The following is a 20,190-nucleotide window of genomic DNA, read 5'->3' on the forward strand; positions in this document are numbered from 1 at the left end:
GGGAGCATTTCACCCCTGCCCTGTACCATTTCAGATAGGTGGCTGTTCAGTTTTTTCTTAAAAACCTCCAGTGATGAAGCACCTACAACTTCTGAAGACAAGCTGTTCCACTGCTTAATTATTCTCACTGTTAGGAAGTTTCTCCTTAATTCCAGGTTGCTTCTCTCCTTAATTAGTTTCCATCCATTGTTTCTTGTCTTGCCTTCTGGTGCATTAGAAAATAAGTTGACCCCCTCTTCTTTGTGGTAGCCCCTCAAATACTGGATTACTGCTATCATGTCACCCCTAGTCCTTCTTTTCTCTAGTCTGGCCATATCCAAATCCTGCAACTGTTATTCATGTTTTTGTCTCCAGGCCTTTAATCATCTTAGTTGCTCTTTTTTCCAAAGTCTCATCATCTTTTTTGTAATGTGGTGACCAAAACTGGATGTAGGTTTTGGTTTACTAAGGATTTATAAAGCAGCACTAATACTTCACATGATTTTGATTCTATGCTTCTATGTATACAACTAAGGATTGTATTAGCTTTTCTGGCTGCTGCTGAACACTGCTGTTTAAGTGACCGTCCACTAGGACTCCAAGGTCCCTCTCACAGTTACTGTTTTTGAGCCAGATGTTGCCTGATCTGTACTTATATCTTTGTTTTTTTCCTGCCTAGGTGTAAAACTTTGCTTTTCTCCACATTAAATTTCATTTTGTTGGATAGGTCCCATTATTCAAGTCTGTCAAGATCTTTATGGATCCTGAGCTTGTCTTCTGGGATGTTGGCTATTCCTGCCAGCTTAGTGTCATCTGCAAATTTGACGAGTTCCCCTTCTATTTCCTCATCTAAGTCATTTATGAAGATATGAAGAGTACTGGGCCTTAGACAGAGCTTTGTGGTATCCCACTGCTTACTTCCTTCCATGTAGCTGTAGTACCATTAAGGACTACTCTTTAAGTACAGTTTGTCAGCCAGTTACAAATCCATCTGGTGGTGATGCTGTCTAGCCCACATTTTTCTAGTTTATCAAGAAGTAGATTGTGGTCTTTGTTGAATGCCTTGCTGAAGTCTTAAGTATACTATGCCCACAGCATTTCGCTTTCTACTAATTTAATCACTTTGCCAAAGAATGAAATAAAATTGGTTTGGCATGATCTATTTTAGCAAACCCATGCTGGCTACTAGTTATAACTTTATATATTTTAGGATGTTCAGAGATCTGTTTTTTGATTATTTTTTCCAGTATCTTCCCAGATATTGATGTTAGGTTGATTGGTCTGTAATTTCCAGGGTCTGTTTTTTTTTTGTTTGTTTGTTTTTTTGAAGTTGGGAATCACATCAGCTTTTTTCTAATCCTCTAGTATTTCCCTGATACTCCAAGATTTTAAAGATATGGTACAATGGTTCTGAGATAACATCTGCCAGCTCCTTCAGAATTCAGGGATTTAATCCATCAGGTCCCAATGATTTATATACATCAAGGTCAGACTGGTGTTCCCATACATTTTTTTGCTTATTTTAATTTTTATTTCTAGTCTATCTTTTACAGGTACTATTTCTAGTCTGTCTTTGGAAGTCTGTTCTAGTCTGTTTCTTTTTGGGTGAAGACTGATCCAAAGAATGAGTTAAACAGCTCTGCTTTCTCTTTACTGCGTGTTACTTTTTTGCCATTTTCTCTCTTTTGTGGACCGACTGTTTCCTTGACTCTTTTCTTGTTATTTATATATTGAAAGAAACTTTATTATCTTTTATTTTTGTTGCAAGTCTTTGTTCATTCTGAGCCTTTGCTTTCCTGACTTCATCTTTGCAGATTCGAGCTATCTGCTGATATTCTTCCTCTTTCCATATTTGTACTTATTCTTTTTGTCTTTCAGTTTGTCAGAGAGAGATCTGTGCAACCATGCTGGTTTCTTCTTAGATTTCTTGTTTTTTCTTTTTCAGTGGTATTGTGTTGGACTGGGCTTTTATGATAGTTGTCAGAGTTTCTCATGCTTCTTGAGTTGTTTTTCCCTTTAGGATTTTTATCCATGGAATTTTTCTTAGGCTCTGAGTTTGTTGAAATCAGCTCTTTTAAAGTTTAAGACACTGGTTGTATTATATTCTATTGCTTGTGTGTTTTCATTATATTGAATTCCAATATGACGTGATCATTCTCACCCAAGGTTCTGGCAACTTCAACTCCCTCTGTCACTTCTTCTCTATTAGTAAGAATTAGGTCCAATATAGCTTTTCCTCTAGCCTGGGCAATTACACATAGTGTAATTGCAACAAAAAAAAAAGCAAGAATGGATAATCAACAGAAATAAGAATTATTCTGATCATTATCTATAATGAGATGATACATAAATGAAGGCTTCATTATTTCCACTGATTGGCATTGTGATATGTTTATTTTTAAAAGGTGTGGGGGATGGCCCTAAGGAAGCAACAATTAAGCATCCTCTGTGATCTGTGGCCGTAATGGACATCAGCTGTTCTGTATTTCTTCTAAAGTAAAAATAAAAGACCATTCTTATAGTTATCAGTGTTTCTTGCCTTGTTCCAGGATTTTTCCAGTATGTCCCATGCCAAATGACAAGCGGGATAAGTTTCAGTCTTATCATTAATACTGTGTATCAAGCTGTAAACTCTTAATGACACTTTGTAGTCTCTTTCTTAGTTTCTTAAAATAAAAATGTGTTTGCATATTTTCTTTCTGTAACAATTTCCTTCCCTTTCCCAGCTCTAAATATGCTGCATTGCACTTCCTATGGTTTCAGGTTTTTGCAACTCTTAATTGCTCTAGAAATTCAGCTTTCATTTCTCCTTGGAAGTAGGCTACACAAATCAGAGAGTGAATATTAAAATTGTGCCTGTGGGTTGTATCCAGTAGGTCCCTCTGTTGACAAAAGGAGCTTTGATCCAGCAAGAAGTTTCCACCTGTTGAATTAGAAGGAAAGTGTATTTTGCTGATTTCCCACTCCTCTTCACATCTGGAATCTATTTATAGGAAGTTAAGACAGGCTCCTGCAAGAGGGAAGCAAAATGAATAAAAATAACATCCCTTCTATTGTGCTGGCAAAAAATCTCCTGGAACACAGTCTTTAGGGAATTTAAAGAGCCCATTGGCTCTAATTTTGTGAACACAACAAATTGCACTGTTTGAGAAATGTGCCATTCATTTCAGTGGATTGCACTGTAATCCATCTGTCTCCCTCACTACATTTTAATCCTGAATTAATGGTACTCCTCCTATTCATTTTTCTTTTTGTCAATGCTAAAAGCATCATTCCACTTTGGGCATTATTTGTCAAGTTACTCAAAATGTTTTTTTTTTCATATTTAATTGCACTTCCAGCTACACATGTATCAATACTGTCACCATGATGTGAAGTTTTTTTAAAAAAGTGACAGCTCCTCGTGTCAGTGTGGCATAATATATACTGACTTGACCCAAATGCAGAATGACTTTTAGTAAAGTCAGCAGGTTCTGACCAGTTCTGGAGAACTGGTAAGGGAAATTTTGAGTAGTTCGGAGAACTGGTAGTAAAAATTCTGACTGGTCGCGCCCCCATCTATTCTCTACCTCCCAAGTCCCAGCTGATTGAGAGAAAATGGGGATTTTGCAGTAACCTTCCCCTGGATTGGGGAGGGAATGGAGATTTCATAGTATCCTTCCCCTGCCATGCCCACCAAGCCACGCCCACAGAACTGGTAGAAAAAAAAATTAAACCCACCGTTGGTAAAGAGGGCAGCCTAGTCAATGGACTGTCTTTTCAGATGGTTTTTTTTCAGCCCTCAAAATTGACCTAACTAGTCTAGCCAGTTTATGAGCTTGAGGATATCAGCAGAGCCCTATTGGATCAGGCCCATCACACACAACATTTTGCTACTCATGCTGCAGATGATGACATGAATGTGGTGACCTCTTGCCTGCATTTCTCAACAATAGATAAAGAGAGGGCAGCTACTTGTGATATTGAAGGTATGGTAATCTGTAGTCAGTGCCATTATAGGAACTGAAAGGGACGTGCAAACTCTCATATTCCCCGGAACGTGTCAGTTCAGACATTCCGAGGGAAGTTTGCCTGTTTCTGAAAGTATCTGAAATATGGTACAGTATGAACAGCAGCAGACACATATGGAATACCCCAAACAACTTTCTGAAGTCTAATATCGGGAAAGAGACAAAACACTCTCACATCTCAAGTAGTAGAACACAGAGTTTTGAATGCAAACATTCAAACTATTTATAAGATGTATCACATCCTTTATGGATGTTCCCAATCCCCTTTTAAAGGAATTCAGGTTAGTGGTCCAACTACAACTGGTGGTAGCCAATTCAATACTACTTTTCTTCCATCTAGACCAGTGTTTCTCAACCTTGGAAGCTTGAAGATGGGTGGACTTCAACTCCCAGAATCCCAGAATCCCCCAGCCAGCACTGCTGGGGGACTGATCTAGACTTTTCCCATTCAAATTCATTAATTGGCTCTAGGTTTTTAATATTGTGAGAGAACTAGAAAAAACTATTCCTTACCTACTTTCTCCATATGCAGAATATTTTATATACTCTGTCACATATTAAATTATTTATTTAAAGGTAAAATTCTCCAAAGTTTCTAACATTTTCTGACAAGGGAGTTGTTCTAATCCTTTGATTATTGCAGCTATTATTTGCTGTACTTTCCCAGTTCTGTCTACTGTATCCTTATAATATGCAGTCAATAAAATAGTACAGTCTTTCCAAATGTGATTGCTTCTTGGAGTTATCTAAGGATATAATGCTGTTAACTTTACTTTTTATTCATTTGCTAATGATCCTTATTTTAGCTTTTGCCTTTTTTCAGTAGCTGCAGAATAGGATGCCATTTTGGTGAGCCATTCACTTCATTCATTCATTCATTCATTCATTCATTCATTCATTCATTCATTCGTTTGTTTGTTCGTTCATTCATCCAATTTATATTATCACCAAATCTTGGCCCAAAGTCATCCTGATTTATTTTATTATTATTTATTAATTCAATTTGTATGCCACCCCTCTCCAAAGACTCAGGGCGGCTCACAATGCATTTAAAATCATTATAAAAAACATTTAAAAATTAAAAACATTAAAAACATTATAACTCATTCACCACATTCATGGCCGGATCTCGCCGGATCGCAAGAGTGAGATCAACGGCCCCAGGCCTGCCGGAAAAGCCAGGTCTTCACCGCTATGCCTTCTTGATGACTTCTATGCTTGAAGGAGCGCTGGAACTCATGTTTTCCCAGCCCTAATTCAACCCTTAACAATTAGATGACAATTAGATATTGGACCCTATTAGTTTATCTGTGAAGGTAGGTCTATCCTTTCCTACCTACCCTCCCCAATAGGCTTCAGTTCAACCTGAGCAAACTGGGTGGCTTTGGGTTTTGGGGCCTTCAGATTCTTTGAATTTACCATCTTTGGTGCTAGATGGGGTGACACTGCTACCAAGAGACCCTATGCACGACCTGAGGGTCCTGTTGGGCTCATGACTTCTGCCTGAGGCACAGATAGGAGGCCCTTTGCACAACTTCAGATTGTGTGCCAGTTTCACCCATTTGTCTTTTGAGAGGCTCTGCTCTCAGTGACTCATGCTTGGATTATCTCTTACATGGATTACTTTAATGTGCTCATAGTTACATGAGACTACCTTTGAAGAATATGCGGAAACTGCAACTGGTGAAAAATACAATGACACAGATAGTTTATATGCACTTCTGGATAAGTGCACTGTTGCTTCCAAGTTCAGTTCAAAGTGCTGGATGATGACATGTAGAGCTCTACATGGCATGAGACTCGGTTATTTGAGGGACCACCTCTTCTTGGTTACATCTACCCATCCCATCATGTCAGGCAGAAGAGGCTTATTATGGGTCCCATTAATTAGGGAACACAACCAGGAATAGCAATAGCAATAGCACTTAGACTTATATACCACTTCATAGGGCTTTACAGCCCTCTGTAAGCAGTTTACGGAGTCAGCATATTGCCCCCAACAATATGGGTCCTCATTTTACCGACCTCGGAAGGTTGGAAGGCTGAGTCAACGTTGAGCCTGGTGAGGTTCGATATGCCAAACTGTTGGCAGCCAGTGATCAGCAGAAGTAGCCTGCAGTACTGCACTCTAATCACTGCACCACCGCGGCTCATATCAGGACTGCTGTCACTAAATCACTAAATCATGAGGTGATTGCATGATGTTTTACCTAATGACCAGTTTGCTTAGCGATGGAAATTCCAGCCATAATTAAGGTAGTTAAGTGAGAACTATCAGTATAAATTTTAATAGGTTTTAATTGGATTTTAACAGTTTTGTTTTTGGTTGCTTATTTGTATTTGTATATTGGTTTTGTTGTTATTTTAATTGTGTGAGCCACCCAGGGCTACAAGTAGCTATATAAATTATTTAGATAAATACATCTTTTGATACTTGATTCTTTTGAATCACATGTTTCTTTAATGCCTCTATTCCCAGTTTAGTGAACAAACTTAGAAACTTTGCTGTTCTTTTTTGTCATAACAGACTTAATAATTCAGTATGTAAGAACATTAGGCTGTCATTGTGCTCACTTGTAGCTATGCTCCTTTGGGAGAGCAAACAGAATATAAATCTAACAACAGTAAAAACAAACTTCCTCATCCCCTCCACTCTAATTTTGGGTGAAACATTTACAAGTTACAGTTGATTTAAAGAGTAGGGGTAGTAGAGATTTAAAGATGGGTAGTAGAGAATCAGGTTGATATAATGGTTAAGGCACAAGACTAGAAGCCAGGAGACAATGGGTTTTAGTTCCACCCTACATTGTTGTTCATCCATCGTTTTCGAAGAGGACCTTGACATCTAACAGGTTGTGGACTGTCCACGGTGTGTCCACAGGTGGCTGGTAAGGCCTATACGGGCACGGAATTTTCTGCCACATGTCGGGCAGACAGTGTGAGCACCATTGTTGCAGCATTTGCAGTTCTGGCTTTGTAGAGTGCTCACTTCTCTTGTCTTCAAATGCCTGGCAGCCTTGGTGGATCAACGTGCGCCATGTTGTGCCAGGGTTTCCCAGGAGGTGGTGTCGATATCCAGGGACTTGAGAGAGGCTTTCAGCATGTCTTTGTATCAATTATCCACCTTACATACAAAGTCAGTAGAGTGACCTTGGAAGAAGGCAATGACAAACCACTTTTGAGATTGTGCCAGGAAAACTGCAGGAACCTGTCCACGCAATCACCAGGAATCAATACTGTCTCAAAGGCATACATAAAAGGGGGGGGGAGGGGAGAGAGCGAATAATATTTTGTATGTTCCAAATCACATATTTGAAAAGCTTTATACAGCTGTACTATTTATTCATCATAATTCTGTTTCCTAGTTTTTATTACCAAAACAAAAAATACTTTTTCTATTATTCCACAGGCTTAGTGAAATATTCCTAACAGGCTTTGAAAGTCTCTGTCAAATTATTTCTAAAGGAAAGTGCATTTGCTGCTTTTTTTTTTTTTTTACCAATACATGATTGGACAAAATTCAACAGCATTTTTTTTGTGTGGCTGTTGATAAAAATAGGATCACCAACATGATTGCCAACATCCTATGATGGATATGGCACAAGAAGAAGAAGAAGAATACATGATTACTGAGGCACGACTTAATTTGCAAAATTATTCATCAGAAAAAAATTGAGAACATTTAGAAACATGTATCACCAGTATATCTGGAACAAAGATAAAGCTAACTTACCTTTAATTTGCTAAACCTGTTTTAAGAAATTGCCATTGGCAATTAAGTATGGATTATGAAGTTAATTCATCATTTTTGCTTAGTTTAGGAAAACATCATTTAATTAATCATATTTCTATGCTGCCCAACTCGTTGCAAATCAAATGCATCAGAGGCTTGCTACCATTTATTTGGAGATCCCTTGCTATAAGACTTTGGTTTGTAGTCACATATTCTATTATCTGAAATAAAGCTGCAGTAGAAACAATAAAGTTTACTTCAGAACAGATACATAAGATTGCCTTAGCAATCTATAATAGCAATAGCACTTAGACTAATATACCGCTTCACAGTGCTTTACAGCCCTCTCTAAGTGGTATACAAAGTATATTGTCCCCCAACAATCTGGGTCTTCATTTTACCAATCTTGAAAGGATGGAAGGCTGAGTCAATCTTGAGCTGGTCAGGATTGAACTGCTGGCAATTGGCAGAATTAGCCTGCAATTCTGCATTCTAACCAGTGCACCACCACTGCTCTTGTATATATTTTCTTAGGAATAATACCAGGGGTGAAATCTACTTACCTTCCTTACCGGTTCAGAAGCACACGCGTCCTGCGCATGCGTCCCGTGTGTGCACACACTTTCTGCACATGCGCAAAACCTTATGCCTTCTGTAAACCTACCGGATCGCTGAACCACAGGGAAAAATCGCTACCAGATCTGGGATCATTTCACCCCTGAGTAATATCTTAATGTAATTTCCTGCACCAATATCTATGCAAACACACACATACTGGGTGGGGGGGGAGGAAGGGAGGGGGAGGGGGAGAGAGGGGAGAGCGGGGGGAGAGAGAGGAATACACTAAGGGGTAAATAATGCACTTAATATTCTCTTACAGCAAATGTGCAAAGCTGCATCTCCTTTACCAGCCTTTTTTATTGTTAAATGTTTTTGTGCCTATTTTAGTATTAATTTTAATCTTTATTTTTAACCTTTTTATATTCATAATTTGTTTTTCAAGTTTTGTTAAGTGTCTTGAAAGGCACAGTATAAATCAGATAAATTACTTGTGCTGTAAATTATTTCTGTCACTATACCATATGAAATTAATATTCTTTGTGGAAATTTTCCTAAGCGGGAGACAGACAGACATGTTAGAATCTCTCACATATTCTGTTCTCCATTCTTGATAATTGTCTGGCCTTGTTCGTGTTCCGAAAGATTTGCCCACACATCCTTCTGTTAGGGGAAACCATGTACAGACATTTGGTCGTAGTTGCTCAATGAAGAACAGTTAGCATGCTTTCCTGCTTGGTAGATTGAGAACATTCAAAACTGAAGCTCTGTCCAAAAAAGGGGAAGAAGAAGATGGAGGTGCTAGGATTTACCCTGTAATCAGCTCCCATAGCACTTGATAAATGCAGCACAACCCAAGCATAAAGAAAGATTTACGAAGGGACAGGCTAGCATAGACTTTATAATGACACTGAAGAGAGTATTGTAGAATAATGCAAGACTAATTCCTCTGGAAATAAATAATATGTGGAAGAAAGATTTATAATGTTCATGGAAAACAAGCATCTAGCCAGGCAGTTGGGTTCAATGATTTAGCTCTATCATGCCAAGGAAACCAGCCTCAAATTTCCTCTTTTCCATAGCTGTAAAGATACAAGAACCTTGCCGTTTTGCAGCTGACCATCCTATCATGCCCTGTTCCAAGACACTCAATTCCATTTCCCTCGTGCCAACAGATAGTGAGTGTTCTGAGCTCATCAGGTATTCTTGGTTTACATGGAGAATCTTTCCATCTTTTTATTTCATCTTTATCCTGGTTCTTTGGACATACAATATTGTACTATTTAATCCACATAAGGATGGCACTCAGTGGCTGCATTCATACAACAAACACAATTAATACTGATACTGACATTGTTAGCACAATCCAGAAACATAGCAAAACATGCTTGGTTTGCATAAAAATCTAATGCACTCTAAGCCAAGCATAACTAGTCCCAATTTAGCCACTACGTTGGTAAAAGTTAAGCATGTGCGACACAACCAATGAATGCATTGCTGTTAAAATACAGAAAATGTAATGCAACTTCATACAAGTTATGTTCCCCTTTCCCTTTCATACGAGAAGCTGCCTTAGACAAATCAGAATTTCAGAACAAAAGTTCAAGGAGTGGACATGTGCATATTAACGCAGCCATGAGGAAGAGTCTAGAAAACCCATGTCCAGTTGTTATAACATGAGTACATTTAACCAGGCAAACAGCAGGACTGAGGCTTATTCATTCTCAATTTGCTATGAAGGCCAGTCTGCTAAAAAAAAGATTGTAGCCGATGTACTTCTTCTCAGTTCCTTTCACATTTTTATCCTCAACTAGACATCTTGCACCCAATTCAAATATAATATTCGTTTTGGAGGATTTTGTATAACTGAGTACTTCTCAGCTTTGGGCCCTTGGCTGATTTTGGACTACAGATCCCATTAACATTAGTCAACTTAGCCAATGGCCTCTAGTTTTACATTTGGAATTTAGTAATTAATCCTTTTCCAAACTATAAGATTAGAAAGCAGATGCTAGCTCAGGTGAATCAATAATCCTGCATTTAAATTATTATATTCTAGTCCCATTTTAGGAATGAAAGGTTGCTGAGTGACTTTGGGTCAGTCCCAATCTACCTCACAGGTTGTTGTTGTGGGGAAAATAAGAGGAGGAAGGAATACTAGGTATGTTCACTTCTTGAGTTATTTATAAAAAATAATAAAAGTGGGTTTTTTTAAAAAAAAATGGATATCTCAGTATGAAAAACAGGAGACCAGTGTGCAAACTGTGAACTGAAAATAATTTTTGCAGTATAATTGTTCTATAAAACAGATAATAGTTGTAAACTAAACAACTGAATGCTATTTTACTCTCTACATCAGAGATATCAAGAGAATTATAGACCAGTCACTCTTACTTCATTATTTGGATTGAGATTAATCTGTAAAAATCTTGAGAAAAATGCTGTGATTACTAAAAGTTCACCATTAAGTTATCAAGAGCAAGTTTCACCATACTAATCTTATTCCATCTTTTTTTGTTAAGTAATGTCCTTAGTAAATTGGAGGAATGCTATAAGCCTGTATTTTAACTGCAGCAAAGCATTTGTCAAAATTTCCTACGGCATTCTAATCAGCAAGTTAGTTAAGGAAGAACTAGATAAAAATCTATTGGATGTATCCACAGATGGTTCAAAAAACTGTATTCATCAAATGTTCCTTATCAAATTGGAGAGAGGTGTCAAGTGGACTTTTATAGGTTTTAATTCTGGACACAGTCCTCTTCAACATTTTTGCTTAGTCAGATAAATAGATGGAGCGGAATGCTTGTCAAAACTACAGATGATCTAAAACTAGATATGATAGCTAATATACTAAAAGAAGAAAACGCTGAGAATGATTTTGAGAGAAGTGGTTTGAAAAAACAAAATTAAAAATTAATAAAGACAAAAATAAATGTTCATTTTAGGAATCAGAAATTAAGTGCACAAATATAAGAGAGAAGGTGTATGGCTTGGAAGTAGTACAAAAGAGATATACCTTGAAGTTATAGTTGATTACAAACCGAATACAAGTTGAGTCTGATGTGACTAGTAACTATGGTATTAGGCTGCATAGATAGAAGTCCAGTCTTCAAAACATGTGAAATAACCGTTCCAGTAGATTCTGCATTGATCAAGTACTGTACACTGTATTCTTTTGGATGTGATTATACTCTAATATAAGAAAGGATGTAGAATAGAAGAAAGTTAAGATAAGTTCTTTACTGTCCCAACATACACTGAATATTGATGTTCTAAATATAAAATCAGGTGTTTCTTACATGAACTAGAAAATATATTCTTCAGCTTCCCTGACCTCCTTCTGTCCAGATATGTTGGACTCTCCAAATCTTTAGTTGCCATAGTCTGAAAATTATGACTATAGTAATCAACACATTTGGATAAGTATGGAATTGGGAATTTTGGGATCTGTTATAGATCTCCCAGACCTCCAGAAAAGATTTCCAGAGGGTGTAGGATGTTACATAGGAAACAAGAAATCACTAGAAAATTTTCTTCCTCTCTTCTGCTTATGAATGGATCAATTTGTGGACTTCCATTCACTCAATTCTAATCCAGCCTGATTAATCGATTCTAGAATTAATTATATTTCTTGCCTGCATGTTCCTTTTCTGTTGATGGTTGACCCAAAAAGACAGAAGCTATCTGTCTTGACTTAATATCTCTATTGCCAGTTTTAAGCCTGCTTGTTCTACCTGTTGTCATTAGTTCCAGGTTTCCCATTTTTCTGAGCGCATTCCACAGCTTGGCATAAATCAACACAAAAGGCTTATAATATAAGTTGGTTTGCTTTTCAAATGGAAAGTGTAACTTTTGAAAACAATGCAGTAAAAATTTCTGTTAAAGCAGTGGTGAAATCCAATTTTTTATTACTACTGGTTCTGTGGGCATGGCTTGGGGGTGTGGCTTGGTGGGCGTGGCATGGGAAGGATACTGCAAAATCTCCATTCCCACCCCACTCTAGGGGAAGGATACTGCAAAATTCCCATTCCCACCCCACTTTGGGGCCAGCCAGAGGTGGTATTTGCCGGTTCTCCGAACTACTCAAAATTTCTGCTACCGGTTCTCCAGAATCTGTCAGAACCTGCTGAATAGCACCCCTGGTGTAATGTATTTATTTATCAGATTTATACACCACCAGATTTATACAGAACCTAATGGATTTCACCCATGCATTAAAGATTATTTGACATATGTAAGACTTGTGTTTTTTGGGAGCGACATGGAGAGGGAAATTAGGTACTGGTATGAAGTGTATAGTTGCTAGATTTGTATTTATGAAGTATAAAAAAAGAAAGCCTCTCCTGTTTTTCTCTGCAGCTGAAAATATGATATTGCCTGGAGGCATTTTCAGACTCCAGAAGAGTTGAAGATCAGTACAGAAATTGTTTTATTTTTTAAAAAAAAAACCTTTCCATACCCCCCACCCCGAACCACCTTTCACACAGAGCATGTCTGTATCTTCTGGACTCAGTTTATTTTGTTACCTTTGAGAAGAAAAGAACCTTATAACTAATCTGTACATCTGTGAAGAGGAAAGCAGCTCTAACCCTGTGGAGCAGCCGAAGAGCTCAAGTAGAGCGTGGGTGGGAAGAGGGAACTGTGGCTCCTGAAAAGAAAGAACAGGATGGAATTGTCTGATTTGTAGTCTCTGACATATCTTGCTTTCTTCAGTTGCTTAGGAGAAGGGGAGGGTAGAGAGTGAGAGAGGAAGAAAAAAGAAAATACTTAAATTCGAAAAGCAGTAGGCGGTTTTCAGAAAGATCTGCATACATGAGTGCATTTCTTTTTGGTGGATCGTGTAACATGACAAAGTTTTCCTTGATACCATTGTGGATTTCAAAAGTACCATCATTAAAAAGAAATGAGTTTTGTGCACTGCCCTTTTCTTTCTCTCCTATCTTCTTCTCTTTTTCCTTCTCTCTCTCTGTCCCGCGCCTCCCTTCTCTCTCTTCAACCCTTCAATGTGTTCCTGCCTTGGCTACTAGGAAAGAGAGACAATGACTTTGCCAAAAATGTAAAGAACTGAGAATCCCGCAACCACACAGGATGTTCTGAGTCAACAGTACATAAGAACTGCCATACTATTAGACACAATGTGAGATTAATGTTGTCATGCCTTAAGAGTCATTGCATTAGAAAGGAAAGGTTATTCAAATGGGATGAAGAACATCAAGGTTAGGATTAAGAAGCCTAAATGTTCCTGTTCTGTCAGCACATGGAATCATAAAGCTAAAGGAAGGCAGATTTTGATTGTTTGGAAAAAGAATTCCTAATAGCAAGAACAGTTGTTAAAATATATGAAGAACAGTTGCAGAAATTGGGTATGGCTAGTCTATAGAAAAGAAGAACTAGGGGAGACATGATAGCAGCATTCCAGTATTTGAGGGGCTGCCACAAAGAAGAGAAAATCCATTTATTTTCCACCAGAAAATAGAAGCACCACATGGCAAGACAAGAAACAATGGATGGAAACTAATCAAGGAGAGAAGCAACCTGGAATTAAGGGGAAACTTCCTAACAGTGAGGACAATTAACCAATGGAACAACTTGCCTTCAGAAAGTGTAGGTGCTTCATTATTGGAGGTTTTTAAGAAGAGACTTGTCTCAAGTTGTATAGGATCTCCTGCTTGAGCATAGGGTTGGACTAAAAGACCTCCAAGGTCCCTTCAAGGTCTATTCTGATTGAGTTTAACAGTGGAACTAATTACCCAGAAATTTCTTTTCCTGGATGTCCCAAAGGTCCTTTTTCAAGAGGCAACTGGACTTTCTGGTTTTTCTTTGAAGATGTTTCGCTTCTCATCCAAGAAGCTTCTTCAGCTCTGACTGGATGGTGAGGAATGGAAGGATTTATACTCCTTGCAGACAGCTGGACATTTCCTTCCTTTTAGAGAGTCATTGAGGCCACTTGGAGGTTTATCTGTGTCATCAGGGTCACCTGAGTGGTGCAAATGGGTGTGGAGCCTTCTTGGAAGTGTTGAAAGGACTGTGTTGTAGATTGGAGATAAATGATATTGTATCCTTCCCCTCTCTGACCTTAATGACTCACTAAAAGAATGCAAATGACCATCTGCCTGCAAGGAGTATAAATCCTTCCATTCCCCATCATCCAGTCAGAGCTGAAGAAGCTTCTTGGATGAGAAGCGAAACATCCTAAAAGAAAAACCAGAAAGTCCAGTTGCCTCTTGAAAAAGCACTTTTGGGACAACCATGACCTGGATGACTGAAAATCTCCATAGACTTTTCCTGGATGTAATGAAATGGAAGATAGAGAGACAACCATCTGGGTTTTTTTTTTAAAAAAAAAACACTTTGGATTTCTACTCACCCCATGACATTGCAGTTGATGGTTTAAATGCCTTCTTCCAACCATTGTCAGGCCTGGAAGCCATCTTTTATATTTGGGCCTTCAGGCCTGCCACATTTTTTGCTGTGGGAAATGGGAGGGGGGAATTGCATAGAGTATGGGTGATATGTAGTCAAAATAACATTCCTTTCTCAGAGAGTCAAGGACTCTTTGCCCTGGCACCTGGAGTCGGATGACTGGGAGGTATCTCCAGGACGGTGGATGATTGGCCCATGTGATGGACATGTGGGTGCTGGGCAGGGACTTGAACTTTCACTTGGGTGGGGAAAACCTGGAAAATTTCAGATCTGGGTTTTCCCAGATGTGCCAATATGACATCTTCAATAAAATGGAACTTTGAGGAAATTCAAGCCTCAGAGTCTTCTTTCATTGGGGGAATTACTTGGAACCCTGACAACCATATTATTCTATGAAATCATATTCACCATGAAGTTGGCAAGGATGTCTTGAAATATTTTACCTGACCTAAAAATGTGGTATAGGAAGAAATTGTGGTAACATTGGTCTCTCTTGTCTTGTGCTCCTTGGCAGTAAAGTTGAATACAGCTGTTACAGTATATATGATTGTTGTCTACATTCAGAAAGTCATAAAAATTCCAGATATGTGGGGGGGTTTTGCTCATAGAATTTCCTTTCTTCCTCCCTTTGTAAATCATAACAGCCAAATCAGAAAACCTTTGATAATCAAAATTTAGCCAACTTCAAGAACTTATTCAAGTTTGAACAAAATGAAAAATATTGATTCATTGAAGTCTTCCTATTGGTACAAAGTTTATTTTTAATATTTTAAAAGTTGTTTAAAATTAACATTAAAATTACTTAATGTTTAAATTATATCTATCTATTTATCTATCTATCATCTATCTATCATTTATCTATGCTTTAAATGTAAGACAATGAGACTTATAATAGGAATCAAACATCCCCTCCTGTCTATCATAATCCACTGAACAAGACACTGGAATAGCTTTCCATTTATTTAGAGTAAAATAGGTCACACAAAGTCACTGGGAGTCAGGCAGCATATAAATTATTATTAGAAAGCAGAAAAGTGAAGAAACCTAGTTTATGTGGACACATAATTGCATGTGTTTGAAATTTTTAGCATTTCCCTCCACCCTACCCTGACACAGTAAAAGTTACAGTACATATGAAGATTTACATGGGAGTCTTTTCTAAACTTACCTGGATACTATATGTCAAGGATAAGAGCCCCAGTGGCACAGTGGTTAGAATGCAGTACTGCAAGCTACTTCTGCTGACTGCCGGCTGCCTGCAATTTGGCAGTTCGAATCTCACCAGGCTCAAGGTTGACTCATCCTTCCATCCTTCTGAGGTTGGTAAAATGAGAACTCAGATTGTTGGGGGCAAAATGCTGACTCTGTAAACTGCTTAGAAAGGGCTGTAAAAGCACTATGAAGCAGTATATAAGTCTAAGTGCTATTGCTATTAACCTTTTGACTACATTCCTTTTTTAAAAAAAACATTCTACAAAACAGGAACTGTCCAGGGCATAAGACAAGTAGAAACATAAGCACCAGGCAAGTGATTATATGAAATAGAGTTGTTGTTATTGTTGTTGTTGTTGGTTTTCCTTATTGGTTCTGGGATAATCTGACCAATATTTAATATTTACTAGTGCCAGTGTGCAAGTTTCAGTTATTGCTCCAACCTCTGAACGGGATATGCTACAAGTCACCTTCCCTTTCAGTAAAGCAATTGGTAGGATATTATACCAAGCTATATAGACATTATATAGAGAAGAATTATTAGCTTGAGGCATCTAAAATGTGAGTCAGACAAGGGATGATTTGTCACAGATACTGAAGGATCAAATGTTCCTGGAATTGAGAACAGCACTTCAAGTGGTAATATGAATGACTAACTTATGGCAGGCAGGGTAATGCTGGAGTTAATCATATATTTTATTCTCCATTAAAAAGCCACTGTATACAGTTAGCTGAATCTACTGTTAAAGCTTATCCTGAGCTTATCTCCTATCCTCAGAGCAGGAATAACTTCATAGTCGCAAAGCATGGAATAAACAAATAAAATGCAATGCACATGATGTGATGATAGCTATCATTTTAGGAATTAATTCATGGGGCTATAAAACTACAGTAGCACCATGGCACTAACCATTGGGGAAACAACAGAATGGCAGTGCTTTTTTTGTTATGCTTGTGGTAGAATCTAATTGACTATGAAGTGTAAATGGATTACACTTGTATCCAGCACAGTTTTCTTCTGTTCATATAGCAAAAGAAGAATTCATATACAAGCGATATGTTTATAAGGGAACTATAAAATGCAGAAGTTAGATGGACAGTTGGTTACTGCTATAAGAATGTAAACACCAAGACAACTCTATATTTTTGCTTAGAATTTTGCATTGGTTCCATTGTACAAATATTATATTGGAGAAATATTGTATCTGGAAAATAGGTTTGGATGATTACAAGAAGTCTTCAAAATGTTCTGGTTAATTTGGAATCCAAGCTGTTGTCTTGGGAATTCAGGAATTCAAATGCTGTTTTTTAGCCAGCCTGTTCACTCATCTGGACCAATGGTTCAGTCAGGGGGAAAATGTTGCAAACAAGTTCTGTAATTCCAATTAGCATTCTCATTGGTAAATTAGCAGATCTCAGATTGAAATACACATAACACAATAGAGAAAGAACAATCTAAATATAGTTTGAAGAACTGAACATACAAATTAAAAAAACAAAAACAATAATACGTTGGCAAGCGAACCATATCACTTATATGAACTAGATATTACAGTATCTGGGTAAAATGCTAGATTATATATTTGCTCCAGATAAGTAGGCATCTATGGAAGACAAATCCCAAGCAAACAGTCTTAATTAATAGATCTAACTTTGATAAAGACAGCTTCCTATATTTAAATCTGTTTTATCTCAATGAAACCATATCATATTGTGTGTTGTTATGAATCTGTATAAAATTTGGCTTTTAGGCTCATATAAGAAGGGAGGATGGAGAGGAGAAGGGTAGAGGGAAGGAGGATGGATGGATGGAAGGAAGGAAATCCATACATTAAATCTTCTGGGCTATACAGTCTTGTTTGAATAGATTGCTCTATATTATAATAAATTTTTTTTGCAATGGCTAAAATTTTGCTTCAAGAACAATGTACGTGTAGCCTGGTTCAAGCATTTAAATGGATGTTAGTATCATGAACAGTGATTTAGAGAACAAAGAGATTTGCTTTTCTTTTTAAACAATATATTTTACCATTCGTCATGTGGACATTATATCTCAGCCTATTTTTATCATAAATATAAGCAAATTGGACAGAGCAGGAAGAAGAAAAGTTTAAAACTGCCTAAAGATTTCAGATGAATCCTGGAACAGAATAGAAGCCAGAATAAAAGCCAAGTTTTATACAGGTCCATAGCAACAAATAATATGATACTGCTTATGATTCTATGTTCTATATTCTATGAAAACAGAGTTGTCTTGTAAATACAGAGGTAATTGTGGTGCATTAGAATCTCTTTAATTGTAATGACCCAGGATCTTTTCAGAAAATGAGTATTGAAAGATAAAGGACATTTTTTTCCCTAATTGTTATTTTTGAATGAAACCATTGCCTGATTAATCTACTATTCTACATTATGACTGAAATGATTCCTAACTAAGAAGGTTTGTTAAATCTCTGTGGCTATGATCCAAGTTACTGTAAAGCATACAGCTTGCACACTACTGCTATTCATTTCAGCAAAGACACCTTTTTCAACTCTAGGGAAATGCCTGTGGCTGGCATAAAATATTTTTGTTAAAGATTCCTTGAGTTGGGAAGGATAGGCTGGATGCTGTGTTGGACTCTGATGTTTGCTGTCTTTCATAACTTTTCAAGTCCTTTTACCAGTACAAACATTCCAATGTGTGTGTGTGTATATACAGTGACTTGTTTAATGGCTATTAATAAGCAACATGATAGTCGGAGGGTAGCCATGGTCTAATGGGCAGAGTGTTTAATCAAAATCTATTTGCCTGTCACTTTTCCCTTCAACATACTTCAACTCCCCCATTACAAAAAAATCCATTGGAATCTGTAGCCAGGTTCCACTGTCAAAAAAATGGCAGGCAGGCAGGTAAGGAAAAAAGGAAGCATCCACCAAGTTAAGAATCTCCTAAGAATTTTGGGACATCCATTACCATCTTCTTTGATATATTTAGAGCAGTGGTGGGTTTCAACATTTTTTACTACTGGTTCTGTGGGTGTGGCTTGGTGGGTGTGGCTTGGTGGACGTGGCAGGGGAAGGAGTCTGTAAAATCTCCATTCCCTCCCCACTCCAGGGGAAGGATACTGCAAAATCCCCATTTCCTCCCGATCAGCTGGGACTCTGGAGGCAGAGAATAGATGGGGGTGGGGCCAGTCAGATGGGGGTGGGTGCCAGTTTCCCGGTTCTCCGAACTACTCAAAATTTCCACTACCGGTTCTCCAGAACTGGTCAGAACCTGCTGAAACCCACCTCTGATTTAGACACCAAATGCAGCCTGTCCTGTATTTTCCAGATTATTTAAAGTAAAGTTAAAGTGGAATATTCCATGCACTGCCATTTAACTTGAGTCATCAATTGTTTAATAACTGCTAGTGTTGGCTTTTAGTTCTTTGGTACCATTTCTGACTGAAAGGCAGCTGTCCATTTTTGAAAGTTTTTGCTCCTAATCTGCCTTCTTCCACAATTCTGTTGGCCATAATTATGTTCCATTGATCTCTAGTTATCTTTTTTTAATTTAATGTTTATTTTAAAAATCACAGATAAATAAAAGCTAAATATAAAACAATGTAAAGAAAAGCAAAAGAAATAATATGCAGTGGAGAATTAAAGTGTATAGAAAGAGATATAAATAGAAAAAAGAAAAGATATTTAAGAAACAATTTCCAATCTTTTTTACAGCACTTACAAACTTATTCTCATTCCTCTCTCATTAAAATTACATTCTCTTCTTCTCCTATTCAGTCCTTTTTAATTAGCAAATCCATAAATATCACTTCATTTTTTTCATTTTCAGCAAAAAGTCCATAAGAGGTTTCCAACTTTTTCTAGTACTTGCTGTCTTATCACTGATCAAACAGGTCAATTTTGCCACTTCCACCAATTCCATAATCTTTACAAACCATCCCAGTTTCAGAATTGTTTCATCTTTCTGCATATAATAATCTTGCTGCATATTCAAAATCAATCTTTCGTAAGTCTCTTCTAATTGGCTGTCCATAAGTCCCAAATTATAAACAGTTAAAATTTCATCTGTAAGGTTGAACTTTTAACAAAGATCTGAGTGTCATGCGATTCTCAGTTTCCCGGTTTACCTTGTCTGTCAGGAGGATCATAGAATATGAGAAGAAAGTCTTAGAGAAAATCTGTGCGCCTCAACACAAACTCTTATTAAGCTCTACCCTTGAGAGAAAACATTGAGACGGAGTCCTTTATTGCCAAAATAAAATACAGCTTTTACTGTATTTCCATCTC

The sequence above is a fragment of the Pituophis catenifer genome, unplaced genomic scaffold (genome assembly GCF_029215685.1).
Source record: "Pituophis catenifer annectens isolate HBS135680 unplaced genomic scaffold, rPitCat1.0.hap2 SCAF_1, whole genome shotgun sequence".
Classification (NCBI taxonomy): domain Eukaryota; kingdom Metazoa; phylum Chordata; class Lepidosauria; order Squamata; family Colubridae; genus Pituophis; species Pituophis catenifer.